This window comes from Trichechus manatus, unplaced genomic scaffold (genome assembly GCF_000243295.1).
Source record: "Trichechus manatus latirostris isolate Lorelei unplaced genomic scaffold, TriManLat1.0 scaffold00034, whole genome shotgun sequence".
Lineage (NCBI taxonomy): Eukaryota > Metazoa > Chordata > Mammalia > Sirenia > Trichechidae > Trichechus > Trichechus manatus.
In genome coordinates, this window is record NW_004443970.1 from 5,669,171 (window position 1) to 5,689,593 (window position 20,423).

Below are 20,423 nucleotides of genomic sequence, written 5' to 3' on the forward strand. Positions count from 1 at the left end.
TCCTCACTCTCCGTTCTCTGTCAGTTTTCTCACTCCGTTTGGTGCTTGGCTGAGTTCTTTATCTCTTCATTTGTTGTTTTAGGGTTTCAGGATTGTTGTATTCTCTGTTCGGCTTAGTTTTTCGGATCTTTGCTGTGGAGGGACGGCGTGGTGCTTCTGCCTAGAGCGCCATTTTGCCGGAACTCCCCAACATCATTCTTAATGGAGAGAGGCTGAAAACATTCCCCTTGAGAACAGGAACCAGACAAAGATGCTCTTTATCACCACTCCTTTTTAACATTGTGCTGAAAGTCCTAGCTAGAGCAATAAGGCAAGAAAAAGAAATAAAGGGCATCCAAGTTGATAATAAAGAAGTTAAACTGTCCCTGTTTGTGGATTATATGATACTATACATAGAAAACCCTAAAGACTCAATGAGAAAACTACTGGAACTAATAGGAAGATTCAGCAGAGTAGCAGGATACAAGATAAACGTACAAAAATTGGTTGGATTCCTATATACCAATAAAGAGAACGATGAAAAATAAATCAGTAAAATAATATTATTTATAATAGCCCCTAAAAACAAAAAAAACTTAGGAATAAATCTAACCAGGGATGTAAAAGACCTATACAAAGAAAACTGCAAAACACTACTGCAAGAAACTCAAAGGGATCTACATAAATGGAAAAACATATATGCTCATGATAGGTAGACTCACCATTGTGAAAATTTCAATACTACCTAAAGTAATTTATAAGTACAATGCAATCCTATCCAAATACCAACAACGTTCTTTAAAGAGATGGAAAAACTAATCATTGACTTTATATGGAAAGGAAAGAAGCCCTGGATAACTAAACCACTTTTGAAAAAGAATAAAGTAGGAGGACTCGCACTACCTGACCTCATAACCCACTATACAGCTTTGGTAGTCAAAACAGCCTGGTACTGGTACAACAACAGGTACACTGACCAATGGAACAGAATTGAGAACCCCGATGTAAATTCATCCACCTACGGTCACCTGATCTTTGACAAGGGCCTAAAGTCCATCAAACGGGGAACAGACAGTCTTTTTAACAAACGATCCTGGCAAAACTGGATATCCATCTGCAAAAAAATGAAGCAGGACTCATACCTCACATCATATACAAAAACTAATTCAAAGTGGATCAAAGATCTAAATGTAAAGCCAAAAACTATAAAGTCCATAGAAGAAAAAAATAGGATCAACGCTAAAGGCCCTAATGCACGGCATTAATAGAATAAAACCATAACCAACAACACACAAACTCCAGGAGATAAGCTATGTAACTAGGATCTTCTAAAAATTAAACACTTATGCTCACCAAAAGACTTCACCAAAAGAGTAAAAAGAGAACCTACATACTGGGAAAAAAATTTTGGGCATTATAAATCAGGCAAAGTTCTAATCTCTAAAATCTACAAGAAAATCCAACACCTGTATAACAAAAAGCCAAATAATCCAATTAAAAAATGGGCAAAGGAAACAAATAGACACTTCACCAAAGAAGACATTCAAGTGGACAGCAGACACGTGGAAATGCTAACGATCACTAGCTATTAGAGAAATGTAAATCAAAACCACAATGAGATACTATGTCACCTGGCATTACTGGCACAAATGAAAAGAAAAACAACAACTGGAAATAACAAATGTTGGAGAGGCTGCGAGGAGATTGGAACTCGTATACACTGCTGGTGGAAATGCATAATGATACAATCATTTTGGAAAATGATATGGTGCTTCCTTAGAAAACTAGAAATAGAAATACCATATGACCCAGCAATCCCTCTTCTAGGAATATATCCTAGAGAGATAAGAGCTGTCACACGAATAGACATATGCACACCAATGTTCATTGCAGCACTGTTCACAATAGCAAGAAGATGGAAACAACCTAGATGCCCATCAACAGATGAATGCATAAACCAACTATGGTACATAGACACAATACAGTATTATGTAATGATTAAGAACAATGATGAATCTGTGAAGCATCTCATAACATGGATTAAACTGGAGGACATTATGCTGAGTGAAATAAGTCAATCACAAAAGGACAATTATTGCACGAGACTTCTACTGTAAACACTGTCAAAAAAGTTTGCACACAAAAAGAAACATACTTTATTGGTTACAAGGGATGAGGGGAACTAAATAGACAATAGATAAGTGGTAACTTTGGTGAAGGGTAAGACAGTACACAATACTGGGGAAGCCAGCACAACTTCTACAAGGAAAGGTCATGGAAGTTCCATAGACACATCCAGACTCCCTGAGGGACTGAATTGCTGGGCGGAGGGCTGTGGGGACCATGGTCTCAGGGAAACTTTACCTGAATTGGCATAACACAGTTTATAAAGACAATGTTCTACCTTCTACCTTGGTAGGTAGCATCTGGGGTCTTAAAAGCCTGTGAGCAGCCATCTAAGATACTCCACTGGTCTCACCCCTTCAGGAGCAAGGGAGAATGAAGAACACAAGATACAAGGAAAAGATTAGTCCAAAAGGCTAATGGACCACAACTACCATGACCTCCACCATCTGAGGCCCGTACAACTAAATGGTGCCTGGCTACCACCACTGACTGCTCTGACGGGGATCACAATAGTGGGTCCCGGACAGAGCTGGAGAAAAATGTAAAACAAAATTTTAACTCACAAAAAAAGACCAGATTTACTGGCCTGACAGAGACTGGAGAAACCCCCAGAGTATGACACCTGGACACCCTTTTAGCTCAGTAATGAGGTCCTTCCCGTGGTTCACCATTTAGCCAAAGATTAGACAGTCCCATAAAACAAAAGGAGACTAATGGGGCACAACAGCCCAGGGACAAGGACTAGAAGGCAGGAGGGGACAGGAAAGCTGGTAATAGGGAACCCAAGGTTAAGAATGGACAGTGTTGACATGTCGTGGGGTTGTTAAACATTGTCATAAAACAATATGTGTACTAACTATTTAATGAGAAACTATTTGTTCGGTAAACTTTCATCTAAGGTACAATAAAAAAAGAACAAAACAGCAGAGACATTAAAGCACAGAGCTGTTTAAAATATCTGTGATTCATCATCCTCATCTTATCCATCATCATTATTATTTTCATAGTCATAGCTAACATTTACTCAGAATTTACTACAAACCATGCATTAGTACATGCTTTATATGTGCTAATTTATTTAATCTTCACTGTTACTATATGTGGATTTTTGTTGTTGTGTGCAGTTGAGTCAATTTGTAGTGTAAAAATGGCATGGGGGCAGTATCTGACTTCATCTTACTTTATAAGGAGAGAGAATCACCATCAGAATCAGCCCAAAGATGGTACCTATGAGATGGAGGTCAGACTTAGCTCCTCTCTCCAATCTTTTTACCAATTCTGACACCAGCCATCCCTCCCATGCATTTCTCTACTGGGTTCTGTAATTTGTTGCAAAGGCCACAGAGAACTCACAGACCATATTCACAGTTATGGTATTTATTAGGGACGTAACAGGTGACAGTAAGGATCAGGCACAACTCTGGATACAGTTCTTCCACTCTCCTTCTGCTGGCAGGCCCTGCTGGGGACCTTCTGCCACTAGGACCTACTGGGGGCTTTCTTGGGCAAGTGTTATGACTCTTAGCTCTGTGGGTGGGCAAGACCCACCACAGCCATCCTCTATCTCCTGGTTCTGCTGTCTTTGCTTCCACCATTTCTCTGCTGCTGCTTCTCACCTTCTCTCACTGTCTTCTGTGTTACAGCTCTCTCTCTCTCTGTTTTTTTTCTTCTGAGTATTGGAGGCTCTTAGTGCAGGACGCCTGGTCCAAAGGATGTGATCCACTCTTGGCTCTTCTTTCTTGATTGTAGTGAGATCCCCCCTTTTCACCTCTGGGATGGCTCATTTTTAGCCTTGCAGATGGCAAAATTTATCAGTCTCCTCATTAGGTTTCCATACACCTTATTTGTATGTTCCCACCCAACAAGGGTGCCATTCACCTTATTTGTATTATTAGCAAGCTATCCAATCCCCTTGGTGGGCCACCAGTACCTCATTTTCATAGCTCCCTTGGGAAGCACACAGCAGTGGGAGGGGTCCAGAGCTAGCAGGGAGGGGTGAGGACCAGGTCCCCTTGGGGCCTGTGGCCATGGGGTAGAGCAGAAAGGTAGGAATAGGATTGAAGACAGGGCCAGTGGGGTTAGATAGAGGAGGACAATAGGATAGGTTGGTACTCTGGTTCCCAGCAGTTGGGGTTTCCGTGATGAGGTGGTTATAGCCTCTGTTCATCAGAGGGGTGGGGGTTGTAGGAGCATGATCCTGAGGTTACCGGGTGAGAGAGCCTGGGCTTCTCCTGGAGTTGCAGCCAGCAAACATGGTATTACTTAGTTCTGGGTGTGTTGGAGCTGTACCTCTATCTCCTCTTGAGAATTCTGTGGAGATGCCTTTCCGTGTGTGGGGTTGTTGGCTTTATTTTAAGATGGCAACCCTGTGTCATGCTGTTTGGTCAGGAACTTCCATTCCGTATCTCTATCCTTTCCTTGTTTTCTGTCAGCTTCTTCTTCTCCTTAATGACTTCCAATCTACTAAACTAGAACTGATATCTGTATCTGTTTTACTTGGTTTTTCAGGCCTTTGTTGCAGAGGGATGGCTTAGTGCATCTGCCTAGTCTGCCGTCTTGGCTCCGCCAGGACTTAACCCTTTTTAAGACTTCTAGTTACATCTTCTCTTCTCCAGATCTTAACTATCTTCCCATTCTTATGCATATGGGCTTGGGCCTCTGGCTGGATGGAACTAGAAGATCCTGGCCCCCTAATAATCATCTTCTTTAACTGGCACAGATTTTGACCTCCCTCTCCCATTAAAAAAAAAAACAAAAAAACAAAACAAACTCTTTGCCGTTGAGTCAAGTCCTGTCCCCATAAGGGTGCCATACACATTATTTGTGTTATTAGTAAGAAGCTATCCAATCCCCTTGGGGGGGGAGGGAACACAAGCACTTCATTTGCATAGTCCCACCCAGTCTTTTGGTGGGAGTTATTAGACCATGGCTAGAAAGGCCATACAAAAGCAATCCATTGCATCGCGCGTAGAGGACCTATAGGACAGAGTAGAACTGCCCCATAGGGTTTACAGGAGCAGATTGCCAGGTTTTTCTCCAGCAGAACTACTGAATGGGTTTGAACTGCCAACATTTTAGTTAGCAGCTAAGCGCTAAACTATTGAGCCACTAGAGCTCCTTGTTTTACAGATTGTTTTTGTCATTGTTAGTTGCCATGTGTAGGCTCCGACTCATCATGACCTTATATATATATGTATATACAGTCATGCACAATAACTTAACGTCCATGATACTTCCTGTGAAATAGGATGTTATGTGATTTGGACCTTGGGCAAACACCAGCTCGTAATTTGGTCCTGCTTTTTCTTTAAACATCTCAGACATCTTCGTGCCTTAGCAGTGATCATCAACATGCTGAGTGGGATTCTCTTTTGTATTTGGTCCTCAATCCACATCATTAGCAATTTCTCCATACCTGATCTAGGTCCCTCTTGCATTTTCCTTAGCCTTGTAGCTTTCAGTGGAGCCGTTCTTTAATAGCTTAGAGAATTTTTTCTTTGACTTTGAAGAACATTGTGATTGTCAAGTGTGACATACCTAAATCATGATTTTCCACCCTTTAATAATCTTTTGTTTCACTTCCAGATCAATACTACTCCTTTGCCTTTTGCTACTGATATCACTAGCACTGGTTTTGCTGCATTTGGAAGCCATGATGTACTTCACAGTAATATTGTCGAAAGAAAATCAAACAGAGTGATAAAGCTACAGCCCGTAAGATACATAAGATTGCATGCTGCTGCCTATAAGTGGAAGCATACACTGTTGTACAGTAAGCTTTTTAGATAGAAAGTACAGTATAGTACATACATAAGCCAGTAAGGTAGGCATTTATTATGACTATCAAGACTTATGTATTATAGTTTATATACGTACTGTACCATTATACACCTACCAGCTCAATTGCTTTGAATGCCAGAGATGTGAGATACACGTGTTGCATGTGGCAAGATGTTGTATTTGCTATGTCCCATTCTGCAACCGGGATTTCTGAACTCTATTAATACGGTTGCTATGAGTCGGAATTAACTCTGCGGCAATGGGTTTTATTATAACTTTATGGGACCATGGACGTACATGTGGTCAAACATTGCCTGAGCTGATGTCATGCGGTGCATGACTGTATATATGTATGTATGTTATTCTTTTTTACATATTAATTTCTCTGTTTTACAAATGTTGCAACTGAAACAAAGTAATTTGGCTCAGATTTTATGTAGCATAAACATTCAACTTGAAAGTGGTTGATGGTTAACAAGAATCCAAACAATAAGCACTAGCCTATATCACAAATTTCATAGCTATGAAAAAAGATATGGAGACTCACTGGTGGCCTGCTCTGATGGATGAAGAATGACCAAGTCACAGACTGACAAAGCCTCAGCAGCCTGGAAATAAGGAAACCCAGCAGGAGAATCAGATTTCACCTGAACTTTCACAATTACCAGTTCTGTGTGGTGAACTGTGTCTCTCACGCACGCACCTTATGCCAATCCCAGTCAAAAAACCCTTAGTGCTAGTTAATCATGTAATTCTAAATTTTGGCTCACCAAACATCTGTTTAGCTAGGCCCACTGGAAAACAAACTAGTCATCTCAGTCTTCTAAATACTCAAGCCGCTAATCTAATCACTCATTTTATCGCTGACTGGTTGTTGGCCTGTAAATTAGTAAATTTGGGGACCAGGTGTCACCATCTAAAATATACCATCATTTTGTGTGTGTGTGTGCGTGTGTGTGTGTGTGTGTGCTGTAGATGAAGGTTTACAGAGCAAATCAGTTTCTCATTAAGCAATTAATACATATATTGTTTTGTAACATTGCTTGTTAACCTTTCAACAAGTGAACATTTTCCCATTCTTGACCTTGGGTTCCCCGTTTCCATTCATCCAGCTTTCCTGTCCCCTCCTGCCTTCTTATCCTTGCCCCTGGGATGGTGTGCCCATTCAGTCTCATATCCATGGTTGAACTATGTGCGTTATTTAAAATATGCCATCATTTCATTTGCCTTTTCACCTGCTGTCATTCTTTGCAAAACATACAAGTGCTAGGTCAATAAGCCCTACTTGAATGGTTAAGTCAGCAGTACCAGGCAAACAGCAAGCAAAACCTCTAAGATCTAAGATATAATTGCAAGAGGTACTGTCTATGAAGGATGAGATGAGTCATCAGCATTCCACAGCTCATGCAGGATTAAAGTTTCTACTAATGAAAGCAACCCATGTAATACACAAGGTCAAGTCTCCCTTGCAAGGGGAAATAATAACTCATCTTGCTCAATTTGTGGAAGAACAGAAGCGAATGTCATCCATCTGATGATAAAGTCAGCGGCTAGCATCATTTTTCAGAGCGTTTTTCAAAAAATTAGTTATTGCCTGTGGGTGCAATAAAATGGACACAATGAGGAAATCAACAGAACAATTTTACTCCAGACATTAGCCACACCTAGCAGGGCTCCAGTTTGTATGGAATACTGACATTACTATAATTGAGTATTTTATCATTTTGATAAAAAAGTGAAGTTTATGAAACATAATGGGATAAGGCTACTTTTAATTTTATTTTAGCCCCAATTCTGGAATCTGTCTGGGTCTATCAAAAACAATTGTGTAAAATATTTTAGAAACATTCTAAAACCTACTCTTCAGTTGTAAATTGCAGATGCTTTAAATGGACAAACAAACCCAAACATCTCAATGCTATTGACTTATGAAATCTACTCACGTTCTGATTAGTAGATATGGTTTCCTGTAGACATCTCTGTGTGATCTGATGACTTTTGCATCATGATATCTGGCATGCAGTTAAGACTAAATGTGGGCTTTAATGCTATTACCACACAAAGCCACATTTGGGTCACAATCAGTAGCTGACCATAAAAAAAGATTGTTAAGTTTCTCATATAATTTCTTGTAGGTCATTGGTGAAGGTAAGCGGTATGGCTTTACTTCACAGGTGACAGCGAGAAACCTCAGGAGACATTTGTACTTGCATAATTCTCAACAAACCAGGCTCTGGGTCTCAGTGCTGCAAGTTAGGAATCTGTTTTTGTTGACACCTATCTTTCAGAAATATATATGTCATCTTAACAAAACTCATAAGACCAAAATCATAAGTTCCAATTTATTGAGTTAGAGGAGGAGTTAAAATGTCAGATGGACTATTTTTTTCTCTCTGCAATAAAAGTACGTGAGCATTCAGTGCTCACTTCTGCAACCCTTGAACTAAAATTGGAATGATACAGAGAAGATTAGCATGGTCCCTGCACAAGAATGACACACAAATTCATGAAGTGGCCCATAGTTTTTTCGTTGCACATTATGAAGAATTGTAATCAATGTCATTGAATTATACCCGTAAAAATCGTTAAATTGACAAATGCTTTCCTATGTATATTTTTACCACAAAAAGAAAAAAAAAACTCAAAAAGAGAAAAAAAGTACTTGAGCATTGAAATTATCAGAAAGTTTATTGATGAGCTCAGAATCCTGGACACTGGAGTTATTTTTATGGTAAAAATGGAAAAAAGTAAAAATGGCAAAAAGAGTTAAACTCTAGTAGCCTGATGCAGCCTTCTCAATGGATATACCTGGTTGGTGGGCAGATAGGTACTCCAGCTCCATAGTACACTCAATCAACTTAGCACTGCCACCTCAGCATTTGGAGGTGTCCTTTTCTATTATAGGGTCGCTATGAGTCGGAATTGACTCGACGGCAACAGGTTTGATTTTTTGTTCAATCCTGTCAGCCTATTCATGATTCCAGCTTGTATTTACCAGTTCTTCTCATTCTAAACCATGTATGACTCTTGGATTTCCAACCAGTGTAAAATTTGCTTGCACTTTCAGGAAACTTAACATTCACAAACCAGCTTCTTTCTAATTTAACCTTCATCACAATTGTATGGAAACATGAAACTTATGCATATCATTCTCAAAATGAGAATTAGAGAGCAAGAATATGAGTTGATATTTAAAAACTGGTCAATACAATTCAATACCTTAACTCATGTAATATTTTGTTATAATTCAATCTAACCTATAGCTTTTAAACTATGATAGAATTCTGGATTCCTCCCACAATCATCATCCTCGTTTTTTTTTTAAATTGTACTTTAGATGAAGGTTTATAGAGCAACTGGCTTCTCATTAAGCAATTAATACACGTATTGTTTTGTGACATTGGTCGCCAACCCCACAACATGTCAACATTCTCCCCTTCTTGATCTTAGGTTCCCATTACCAGATTTCCTGTCCCCTCCTGTCTTCTCATCCTTGCCCCTGGACTGGTGTGCCCATTCAGTCTCATTTTGTTTTATCAACCTGTCTAATCTTTGGCTGAAGGGTGAACTTCAGGAGTGACTTCATTACTGAGCTAAAAGGGGCCATACTCTCGGGGTTTCTCCAGTCTCTGTCATACCAGTAAGTCTGATCGTTGTTGTTGTGAGTTAGGATTTTATTCTACATTTTTCTCCAGCTCTGTCCAGCGCCCTCTATTGTCATCTCTGTTCGAGCAGTGGGTGGTGGTAACCCGATACCATCTAGTTGTGCTGGACTCAGTCTGGTGGAGGTTGTGGCAGTTGTGGTCCCTTAGTGCTTTGGACTAATCTTTCCCTGTGTCTTTGGTTTTCTTCATTCTCCCTTGCTGAAGATGGAGTGACACCAGTGGAGTATCTTAGATGGCCACTCACAAGCTTTCAAGACCCCAGACGCTACTCACCAAAGTAAGATATAGAACATTTTCTTTATAAACTATCTTATGCCAATTCAGCTAGATGTTCCCTGAGACCATGATCTGCACAGACCTGAACCCAGCAATTTGGTCCCTCAGGCAGCTTGGATTTGTCTACAGAGCTTCTATGACCTTGCCTTCATCAAATTGTGCTGGCTTCCACAGTATTGTGTACTGTCTTGCCCTTCACCAAAGTTACCACTTATCTATTGTCTACTTAGTGTTTTTCCCTCCCCACCTCACCCTTCCCTGGTAACCATCAAAGATTGTTTATTTTTGTGTGTGAATTGTTTCATGAGTTTTTATAACAGGGGCCTCATACAATATTTGTCCTTTTGTGACTGACATATTTCATTCAACATAATGCCTTCCAGATTCATCCACATTAGGAGATGCTTTACAGATTCATCATTGTTCTTTATCGTTGCATAATACTCCATTGAGTGTATGTACCATAGTTTGTTTATCCATTCATCTGTTGATGGGCATCTAGGTTGTTTCCATCTTTTTGCTATTGTGAACAATGCTGCATTGAACATGGGTGTGCCTATGTCTATTCGTGTGATGGCTTTTATTTCTCTAGGATATATTCCTAGGAGTGGAATTGCTGGATCACATGGTATTTCTATTTCTAGCTTTTTAAAGAAGCACCATATCCTTTTCCAAAATTGTTGTACTATTTTGCATTCCTGCCAGCAGTGCATAAGAGTTCTGATCTCCCCAAAGCCTCTCCAACATTTGTTATTTTCTGTTTTTTTTTTTCTTTCCGTGCCAGTAATGCCAGTTACGGTATCTCACTGTAATTTTGATTTGCATTTGTCTAATGGCTAATGAGGAAACTCTAGTGGCGTAGTGGTTAACAGCTATGGCTGGTAACCAAAAGGTTAGCAGTTCGAATCCACCAGGAGCTCTTTGGAAACCCCATGGGGCAGTTCTACTCTGTACTATAGCGTTGCTACAAGTCAGCATCGACTCGATGGCAACAAGTTTTTTTTTTTTTTTTAAATGGCTAGTGATCCTGAGCATTTTATCATGTGTCTGTTAGCTGCTTGAATGTCTTCTTTGGTGAAGTGTCTGTTCATTTTCTTTGCCGATCTTTTGTTGTAGAGGTGTTGAATTTTCCTGTAGATTTTAGAGTTTAGACCTTTGTTGGATTTGTAATAACGAAAATTTTTTCCCAGTATGTAGCTTCTCTTTTTATTCCTTTGCTGAAGTCTTTTGATGAGCATAAGTGTTTAATTTTTAGAAGATCCCATTTATCTAGCTTACCTTCTGGATTTTGTGTGTTATTAGTCATGGTTTGTATCCTGTTACTGGCATGTGTTAGGGCTTCTACCATTGATCCTAATTTTTCTTCTATGATCTTTGTAGTTTTTGGTTTTATGCTTAGGTCTTTGATCCATTTTGAATTAGTTTTTGTGTGTGGTGTGAGGTATGGGTCCTGTTTCATTTTTTTGTAGAAGAACATCCAGTTTTGCCAGCACCATTTGTTAAAAAGACTATCTTTTCCCATTTGATGGACTTTGGGCCTTTGCTGAAGATCAGGTGACCATAGGTGGATGTATTTACACCTGGGTTCTCTCTTCTGTTCCATTAGTTGACCAGTTCCAGGCTGTTTTGACTACCATAGCTGTAAAATAGGTTCTGAGGTCAGGTAATTCGAGCCCTCCTGCTTTATTCTTCTTCTTCATTTGTGCTTTACTTATCCAGGACCTCTTCCTTTTCCATATAAAGTTAATGATTAGTTTTTCCATCTCTTTAAAGAATGTTGTTGGTATTTGGATCAGGATTGCATTGTATTTGTAGATTGCTTTGGGTAGAATTGACATTTTCACAATGTAGAGTCTACCTATCCATGAGCATGGTATGTTTTTCCATTTATGTAGATCCCTTTGGGTTTCTTGCAGTAGTGTTTTGTAGTTTTCTTTGTATAGGCCTTTTATATCCTTTGTTAGATTTATTCCTAAGTATTTCATTATTTTAGAGGCTATTATAAAATGGTATTGTTTTCCTGATTTCTTTTTCTTTGTTCTCTTTTTTGGTGTATAGGAATCCAACTGATTTTTGTATGTTTACCTTGTATCCTGCTACTCTGCTGAATCTTTCTATTAGGTCCAGTAGTTTTCTCATGGAGTCTTTTGGGTTTTTTATGTATAGTATCATATCATCCACAAATAGAGACAGTTTTACTTTTTCCTTGCCAATTTGGATGCCCTTTATTTCCTTTTCTTGCTTATTGCTCTAGCTAGGACATCAAGCACAATGTTAAATAGGAGTGGTGATAAAGGGCATGTTTGTCATGTTCCTGTTCTCAAAGGGAATGTTTTCAGCCTCTCTCCATTAAGAATGATGTTGGCTATTGGTTTTGTATAGATGCCCTTCATTATGTTGAGGAATTTCCCTTCTATACCTATTTTACTGAGAGTTGGACTTTGTCAAATAACTTTTCTTTGTGGATTGAGATGATCATGTGATTCTTTTTCTTTATTTATATGGTAGATTAAGTTGATTGATTTTCTAATGTTGAACCATCCTTGCATACCTGGTATGAATCCTACTTGGTTGTGGTATATATTTTTTTTTTTAATATGATGCTGAATTCACTTGGCCAGAATTTTTACATCTATATTCATGAGCGATATTGGTCTGTAATTTTATTTTTTTGTGGTGTCTTTGCCTTGTTTTGGTATTAAGGTTATGCTGGTTTCGTAGAATGGTTTCAGTAGTAACCCTTCCATTTCTATGTTCTGAAATAGTTTGAGTAGTAATGGTATAAGCTCTTCTCTGAATGTTTGGCAGAATTCTCCAGTGAAGCAGTCTGGGCCAGGGCTTTTTTGGGGGACAGTTTTTTGTTTTTTTTGTTTGATTACCTTTTCAGTCTCTTCTCTTGTTATGGGTCTGTTTGGATTTTCAACATCACTTTGTGTTAGTGTGGGTAAGTAGTGTGTTTCTAGAAATTTGTCCATTTACCTTTGGTTTTCAAATTTGTTAGAGTGTATTTTTTCATAATACTTGGTTATGATCCTTTTTATTTCAGTTGTGTCTGCTGTGATGTCCCCCATTTCATTTCTCATTTGAGTTATTTGTGTCTTATCCTGTTTTTCTTTTATCAGTTTGGCTTGGCCAGTGGTTTGTCAATTTTGTTGGTCCTTTCAAAGAACCAGTTTTTTATTTTGTTGATTCTTTCTATTGTTTTTCTATTCTTTATTTCATTTATTTCTGCTCTTTATTATTTCCTTTCTTCTGGTGGCTGTGGGCTTCTTTTGCTGTTCTATTTCTATTTGTTCAAGTTGTGTAGCTGATGTTTTATTTTGTCTCTTTCTTCTTTTTTCATGTGTACATCTATTGCTATAAATTGTTCTCTGAGGACTGCCTTTGCTGTGTCATGAGGATTTTGGTATGACGTGTGTCTTAGTTATCTAGTGCTGCTATAACAGAAATACCACAAGTGGATGCCTTTGACAAAGATAAATTTATTTTCTCACAGTCTAGTAGGCTAAAAGTTCAAATTCAGGGCATCATCTCCAGGAAAATGTTTTCTCTCTCTGTTGGCCTTCTCATCAATATTCCCCTGGACTAGGAGCTTCTCTGTTCAGGGACCCAGGGCCCAAAGGACACACTCTGCTCCCGACACTGCTTTCTTGGTGGTATAAGGTCCCCCAATTCTCTGCTTGCTCCCCATTCCTTTTATCTGTTGTGAGATAAAAAATGATGCAGGCCACACACTAGGGAAACCCCCTTTACATTGGATCAGGGATGTGTCCTTAGTAAGGGTGTTATACAATCCCACTCTAATCCTCTTTAACATAAAATTACAATCACAAAATGGAAGACAACCACACAATACTGGGAATCATATTGCAGTATTGATACACATAGTTTTGGAGGACATAATTCAATTCTTGACCATATGTTTTCATTCTTGTTTGATTCTAGGAATTTTTTTATTCCTTTTTTTAATTTCTTCTATTACTCTGTGATTTTTAAGTTTCCATGTATTTGATTTTTTGCTTTGGTCTTCTGTTGTTAATTTCTACTTTGATAATTTTGTGAACAGAGAAGATACTTAGTATTAACTCAATGTTTTGGATTTTCTTGAGGGTTCCTTTGTGGCCTAAGATGTGGTCTATTCTGGAGAATGTTCCATGTGTATTAGAGAAGATTATGTACTTTGAAGCTGTTGGACAGAGTGTTCTATATATGTCCTCGAGGTCAAGTTGGCTGATTGTGTCCTTTATTTCTTCTGTATTTTTGTTGAGTTTCTTTCTAGATGTTCTGTCTTTTACCAAGAGTGGTGTGTTGAAGTCTCCTACTATTACTGTGGAACTGTCAATTTCTCTTTTTAGTGCTGTTAGAGTTTGTTTTATGTATTTTGGAGCTCCGTCACTGAGTGCGTAGATATTTATTATGATTACGTCTTCATGATGGAGTGTGTCTTTAATCATTATGTAATGCCCTTCTTTGTCTTTTATGATGGATTTTGTTTTAAAGTCTATTTTATCTCAGATTAGTATTGTCACTCCTGCTTTTTTTTTTTTGGTAGCTGTTTTCTTGATGTATTCTTTTCCATCCTTTGATTTTTAATAAATTTATGTCTTGTTTCTATGTGTCTCTTGTAGACAGCATATTGATGGATCTGTTTTTTTATCCATTCTGTCACTCTCCGTCTCTTTATGGGTGCATTTAAGCCATTTACATTCAGTGTAATTATTGATAGATGTGAATTTATTGCTTTCATTTTGTAGTGCTGTTTTATGGTACTGACATTTTCTTTGTTCCTCTTGCTCTCCTCTGCTGTATTCCATTTGTTTGTGGATTTTTTTTTTCATTTCTTTTGTTTTTGTCAATTTTGTGTTTAATGAGACTTTGTTTTTCTTCTTTATTTTAATGAGTAGGTTTGTTAACTTTCTTTGTGGTTATGTTGAAATTTACCTTCTTCTTCCTAAGTTTGAACCAGTCTTTTATTATTTGGTATCACCTTCAGGTATACTGTGCCTATGCTGCTCAGCGCATGGTGCAGATAGGCAGGAGGGAGGGGAGAGGTTGTGATGTGTGGAGGTAAGTGGGAGTGGGAAAGAAGAGAAAGAGGAGAGAGAAACAGGGACCAAAAAAAAAAAATAAAAAATGTTGAGGAAGCCTGCCATTGGAGTGGCACAATCCTGGGGAAGCTGCGTGCTGGCAACTTTCTAGCCAGGCGGTGAAGCACAGCCCTTAAAGAAAGGACATATAAGGCACACACAGCTATGTGGGCAGGAGAAAGGAAAGGAAGGAAGAGAGAGAGAGATTAAGAGGCTAGACTTAAAAAAAAGAGAGAGAGAGAGAAAAGCACACATGACCAGGTGGTCAGGAGAAAAGAATGGAAGGAATAGAGAGAGAGACAAGAAACTGAGAAAAAGAAAAAAAAGATTCTGGTGGTTGGGAGGAAGGAAGATAGACTGAAACAAGAAACTGAGAAAAAAAAGAAGAAAGGGAAAAAAAAGGGCTCAAAGGAGCCCACCACAAGTGAATCCCTAGCTGAGTGGCTCTTCAAAGCCCGTCGAGAAGGAGCAGAGAAGGCAAAGGGAGCCAGGTGTTCAGGAGAAAGGTGGAGGGAGATAAGAAATCAAGCAAAGAAGAGAAAAAGAAAAAAAGAATGCCCAGAGGGAACCCACTGGTGTGGTGGTGCAGACTGGGGAAGTGGTTCCACAGCTGAGTGGCACTACACAGCCCATCTTGAAGGAGCAGAGATGGCACACTAAGCTAGGTGTTCAAGAGAAAGGAAAGGAAGGAGGTGAGACGAGAGAAGAAACCAAAAGAAGCTGAAAAAAGCAACAACAGAAACAAAAAAAAATGGTGCCTAAGAAAGCGGCCAGTGTGGGCAGGGCAAATCCAAGTGTCAAGGAGCTGGAGTCTCCCAGCTGAGTGATTGCTGCCAGCCGGAAAGTGGTGGAGGCCAAGTAGGGGAAAGAAGGGTGGGGGGTGGCAAAGCATGTATTGCTCTGTCTCCAGCTGGGAGCTCTGTGAAGCTGCCTTCTCGTACTCCCTGTCCACCATTCTTCGTGGTTGAGGAGTCCAAGCTGGTGAATCCATGCTACGTTAGCTGATAGGGGACCTCTACTCTATATCTGTCCTCACTCTCTGTTCTCTCTCTGTTTCTTATTCCATTTGGTGCTTGGTTGAGTTCTTTAACCCTTTATTTGACGCCTATGGTTCCAGGATTGACGTTTGTCTTTGTTTTACTTAATTTTTTGGGTCTTTGCTGTGGAGGGACAGCATGGTGCTCTTCCTCACTTTTTAAGCTTCTCTACTGTCTGGCTCTTGGCCCATGGGTGTTGTGAACTCTTTGCACTCAACTACTAACCTGTAGGCAGGCAGTTGCACCTACCCAGTGGTGCCACAGAAGAAAGGCCTGGAGATCTGCTTCCATAAAGATTACAGCCAAGAAAACCACATGGAGCATCTGTAACAAATGGAGTCTCCATGAATTGGAATTATCTTGATGGTAATGGGTTACTATCTGACTACACTCTTCCTATTTCTCATTCTTAGCATGTCATAGCTTGCTAGTAGGTTTAAACAACATACCCTTGATATTCATAAAGATGTATTTGGAGGCCTTTGTATATTTGCTTGAGCTCCAAATTCTCTTTCAAATCTTACTTTTGCCTAGTGACATATAAACTGGTCATATTCTTACACCTTAAGCCTTTTCAAATTTCACTAACATTTTCCTACTCAATGATAAAATTTTGACCCAGCTGGCATTTTTGTTAAAATACCTTAACTAATTACTGTTTCATAATGTCATAAAGTTACATGGAGGTCTTATTCTCTTCTAACATTTAGGCTCCATAAAATGTGACTGTCTTCTGATTTATCAAAAAAAAATCTAACATTTGGCTTAAAAACATTACTCTTTTAGACTTTTTCAGTTCTTTAAATTTTTATGTCCATACTAAATTTTGTTTTTGTTCTTACTTGTGTATATATATTTGTTTGATTGGACAGGAGTCTTTTTCACAAGGGAACCAAGTTTTCCCTTTTTTTAAAATTGTGTTCACTTTTTGAGAGGTGTGGTGACAAAAATGCTTATATTAAACTGAGCAGCTAAACGTATTCATTGATAGATAATGGGATCCTTAAGGACCAAATATAGATAATGGAGCAAAGTGTGTGTCTCCCACCACTGTCTACTGAAGCCATTTTTAACGTGTGTGTGTGCGTGTGTGCGTGTGTATGTGTATACTAGGTTAAAAACAACTGTATATAAACAACCTCACAACCCCCCTTATTTCATATTCAAATTTGCCTGTACATGTATTGTACCTCTCTAGCTTGTTTATATACTCCTTGAGGACAGGAATCTACTAATTGACTTTTAAATTTCCTCATGATAGACAGTATTCTGTAAGCACTTGATAAAAATCTTGCTAGTTAGCACATTTCACTCTAAAGAAATAATGAACAGATTTAAAAAAATGATAAGTGGAACAAATACATAAGGGAACAAAGTAGTATACATTTCTTAAATCTTCGTACTAAGAAAAAATAAAAATCCTACTGCCCTCGAGTTGATTCCGACTCATAGTGATCCTACAGGACAGAGTACAACTGCCCTATAGGGTTTCCAAGACTGTCAATCTTTATGGAAGCAGACTGCACATCTTTTTCCTGCAGTATGGCTGGAGGTTTGGAACCGCCGAATTTTTGGTTAGCAGCCAAGTGCTTTCATCACTGTGCTACCAGGGAGCCTTAAGAAAAAACAGCCCATCCCCCACTTTTTGAAAGGTTGAAACAGCTGTTCCATAGTTGATGAATGGTTTATTTACTTTTCAATATTGTGGCTCCCACTTTCTTATAGATTCTGAACTGAGCTCAAAGACATAACATTTAAATCATACAATAGTTAAAATTAACAAAGTGATACTAACATTTCTGCCAGAGGCCAGCAAGAACTGTGAGGAGGTCATGGTAACCCCCAAAATGAATTGGCACTGAGGCACTGGAGACACCAGTTATGTAACTGAAAGATCTTCCCCAAATAAAAATATAAGTGGTAATTATAGAGAAATGGTGAAAATGGTAGAGTGCACTATCTGTTTTTTGTTTTTTCTTGGTTCTGCCATCATATCAGAAGAAGGAAGACACTGTGTGAGTGCCTGCTGGAGGCTTGACTGGCCGCTCATGAACAAAGATCTTTGTTAAAATTACTTTAACTTATAAAAATAGAACATCAGCACATTTCCCCAATACAAAGTTATAATATCTAAGTTCTGATTTGGTAACAAATTGAAATATCATTTTCTTCCCCATCTTCTCCAAACTAAGCATTTTATCAGTTTGCTTTATAGCCTTCCAGACATCCTTTATTATAGTGCTGGCAAAGAATAGTCAATATACCATAGACTGCCAGAAGAATGAACAAGTCTATCTTGGAAGATTTACAGTCATAGTGCTCCTTGGAAGCGAGGATGGGGAGACTTCATCTCACATACTTTGGACATGTTGTCAGGAAAGACAAGTCCCTGGAGAAGGATATCATGCTTGGTACATAGAGGATCAGTGAAAAAGAGGAAGACCCTCAATGAGATGAACTGACACAGTGGTTGCAACAGTGGGCTCAAACATAGCAATGATTGCTTGTGAGGATGGCTCAGGACCAGTTAGTGTTTTGTTCTGTTGTATATAGGGTCACTGTGAATTGGAACTGACTCGACGGCTCTTAACAACAACAACGTATGTATCTTCTGTGTTAGTGTTCAAAGTATCTTCTAGGTTAGTGTCCTTTTATTTTTCAACAGTTTTGAATTTTGTTCAGCTTAATACTTTTTCTTTCTTTCTACCTAGCACAATTTTTGGTGAGGCATATTTAATGAATAGGCTCAATGAATGTTTGGTTAAAATATGTTGGCTTGCTTGAAGGTTGCAAAGGCCAGTAAGCCCACTCCTATTCTGTTTCCCAGAATCATTTTAATACTCTCCATTCCTGATTGTATTTCCTGCATGTCCCAAGGGCCTGTTGCAATCTACTTTGGTTGTAGGGTTGCACAAAGTGAGAGCAAGTGCAGCAAAGGCTTTCCCTCATCTCTCTCTGTGCCTTTTAAGGGGGAGAGACAAGGCTGTTAATAAGTTTAGAATTTTATTCCCAGAAATGTGAATGTGAGGCTTCCTGCAATAAATAGGACATTCTTTTTTCTTTCATCCCTCGGTTTAAACTGAGAAGTCATGTTAGAAATTTATTGCTGAGCCTTTGTTCATGGTACCTGACAAACTCAATTTTTCATTTAAAACTTAGAAACATCACAATAAAGAAATAATATGCATGTAACAATTTGTAACTTGATTAACACAAATATGTAAAAAGTCATATTTTGGGAAATAATTTAGTTATACACACACACGCTCACACACACACACACATATATATTTATTTGTTTAGGGATTTAGGGAATCTAGCAATATAGAGGAGCCCTGGTGGTATAGTGGTTAAGAGCTCGATGGCTAAAAAATGTCAGCAATTCAAATCCACCTGCAGCTCCTCAGAAACCCTGTAGGGGCAGATCTACTCTGTCCTATAGGGGCTGTATGAATCGGAATTGACTGGACAGCAACGGGTTTGGTTTTTTTGGTTTAGTAATATAGAAAACCATTAACCTCATGAAACCCATTACCAGCTGTTGTTTCTGCTAATAGCCTCAGTTTTTAAATAATGAAGACAAATCAGTAATGCATTAACTAAACTGCTTTATATTAAATGATTCTGGAAAATGAAATCATCATATTGGATGCATCACTGATTTAATCATAGAAATCTTACCATATAGCTGCATTGAAGACAGAACTTTTTTCACCACTTTTTTTTCCCACTGTTTCATAACATAACATCAGTCACAAGATACAATCCTCCAGCTTTATCCTAATTTCAAAGGAATCTATGATTTAACTCCAAACAACTTTACCAGTTTCACCTACCTAACTTTACTTCAAGCACTCTAAGTTATAGACCAGGCTCTATGCATGTGATCATAGTCTCTCTGCTCCACAACAATGTCATGTCTTTTTAAAATAATATTTATAAGTTTTATCTGGCAAGTTATTTACACCAACTTTTACAACCTGTGTAGAATAACAGAACAATAATATAATTCCATCAAACATTCCCTCCATAAAATGAAGCACTAATTAACTTTACAATTATTATGCCCCGATATTCTTTTCAAGGAGCACTGGTGGCACAGTGGTTAAGAGCTCGGCTGCTAACCAAAAGGTTGGCAGTTCGAATCCACCAGGTGCTCCTTGGAAACCCTATGGGGCAGTTCTACTCTGTCCTATAGGGTCGCTATGAGTCAGAATTGACGCAAGGGCAATGGGTAGTAGGTAGGTATTCTTTTCAAAATGAGTTCTAGGATAAAATTTTTTAAGAGGAATGAAAATCAATTATTTTACTAAAGTTTATCTCATATAACACTTATTTCATAAAGAATCCTGTACATCAGCTGAGTATGGTGGGATCGGCACTTTATCATGTTTTCTGTGTGAGTTGCTTTCACTTTCATAAGTATCACATTTCAACGCTGCTTAAAAAAAAGAAAGGACTCATTATTTAAA

At 38.6% G+C, this 20,423-nt stretch overlaps 1 non-coding gene across 1 annotated transcript; it reads left to right on the forward strand.

The window, feature by feature from the left end:
* The first annotated feature begins 8,305 nt into the window (after nt 1–8,305).
* Nucleotides 8,306–8,412, forward strand: LOC111820343 (U6 spliceosomal RNA). Its single transcript, XR_002823899.1, has one exon. It is a non-coding gene; the product is annotated as a U6 spliceosomal RNA (small nuclear RNA).
* Nucleotides 8,413–20,423: the final 12,011 nt, after the last annotated feature.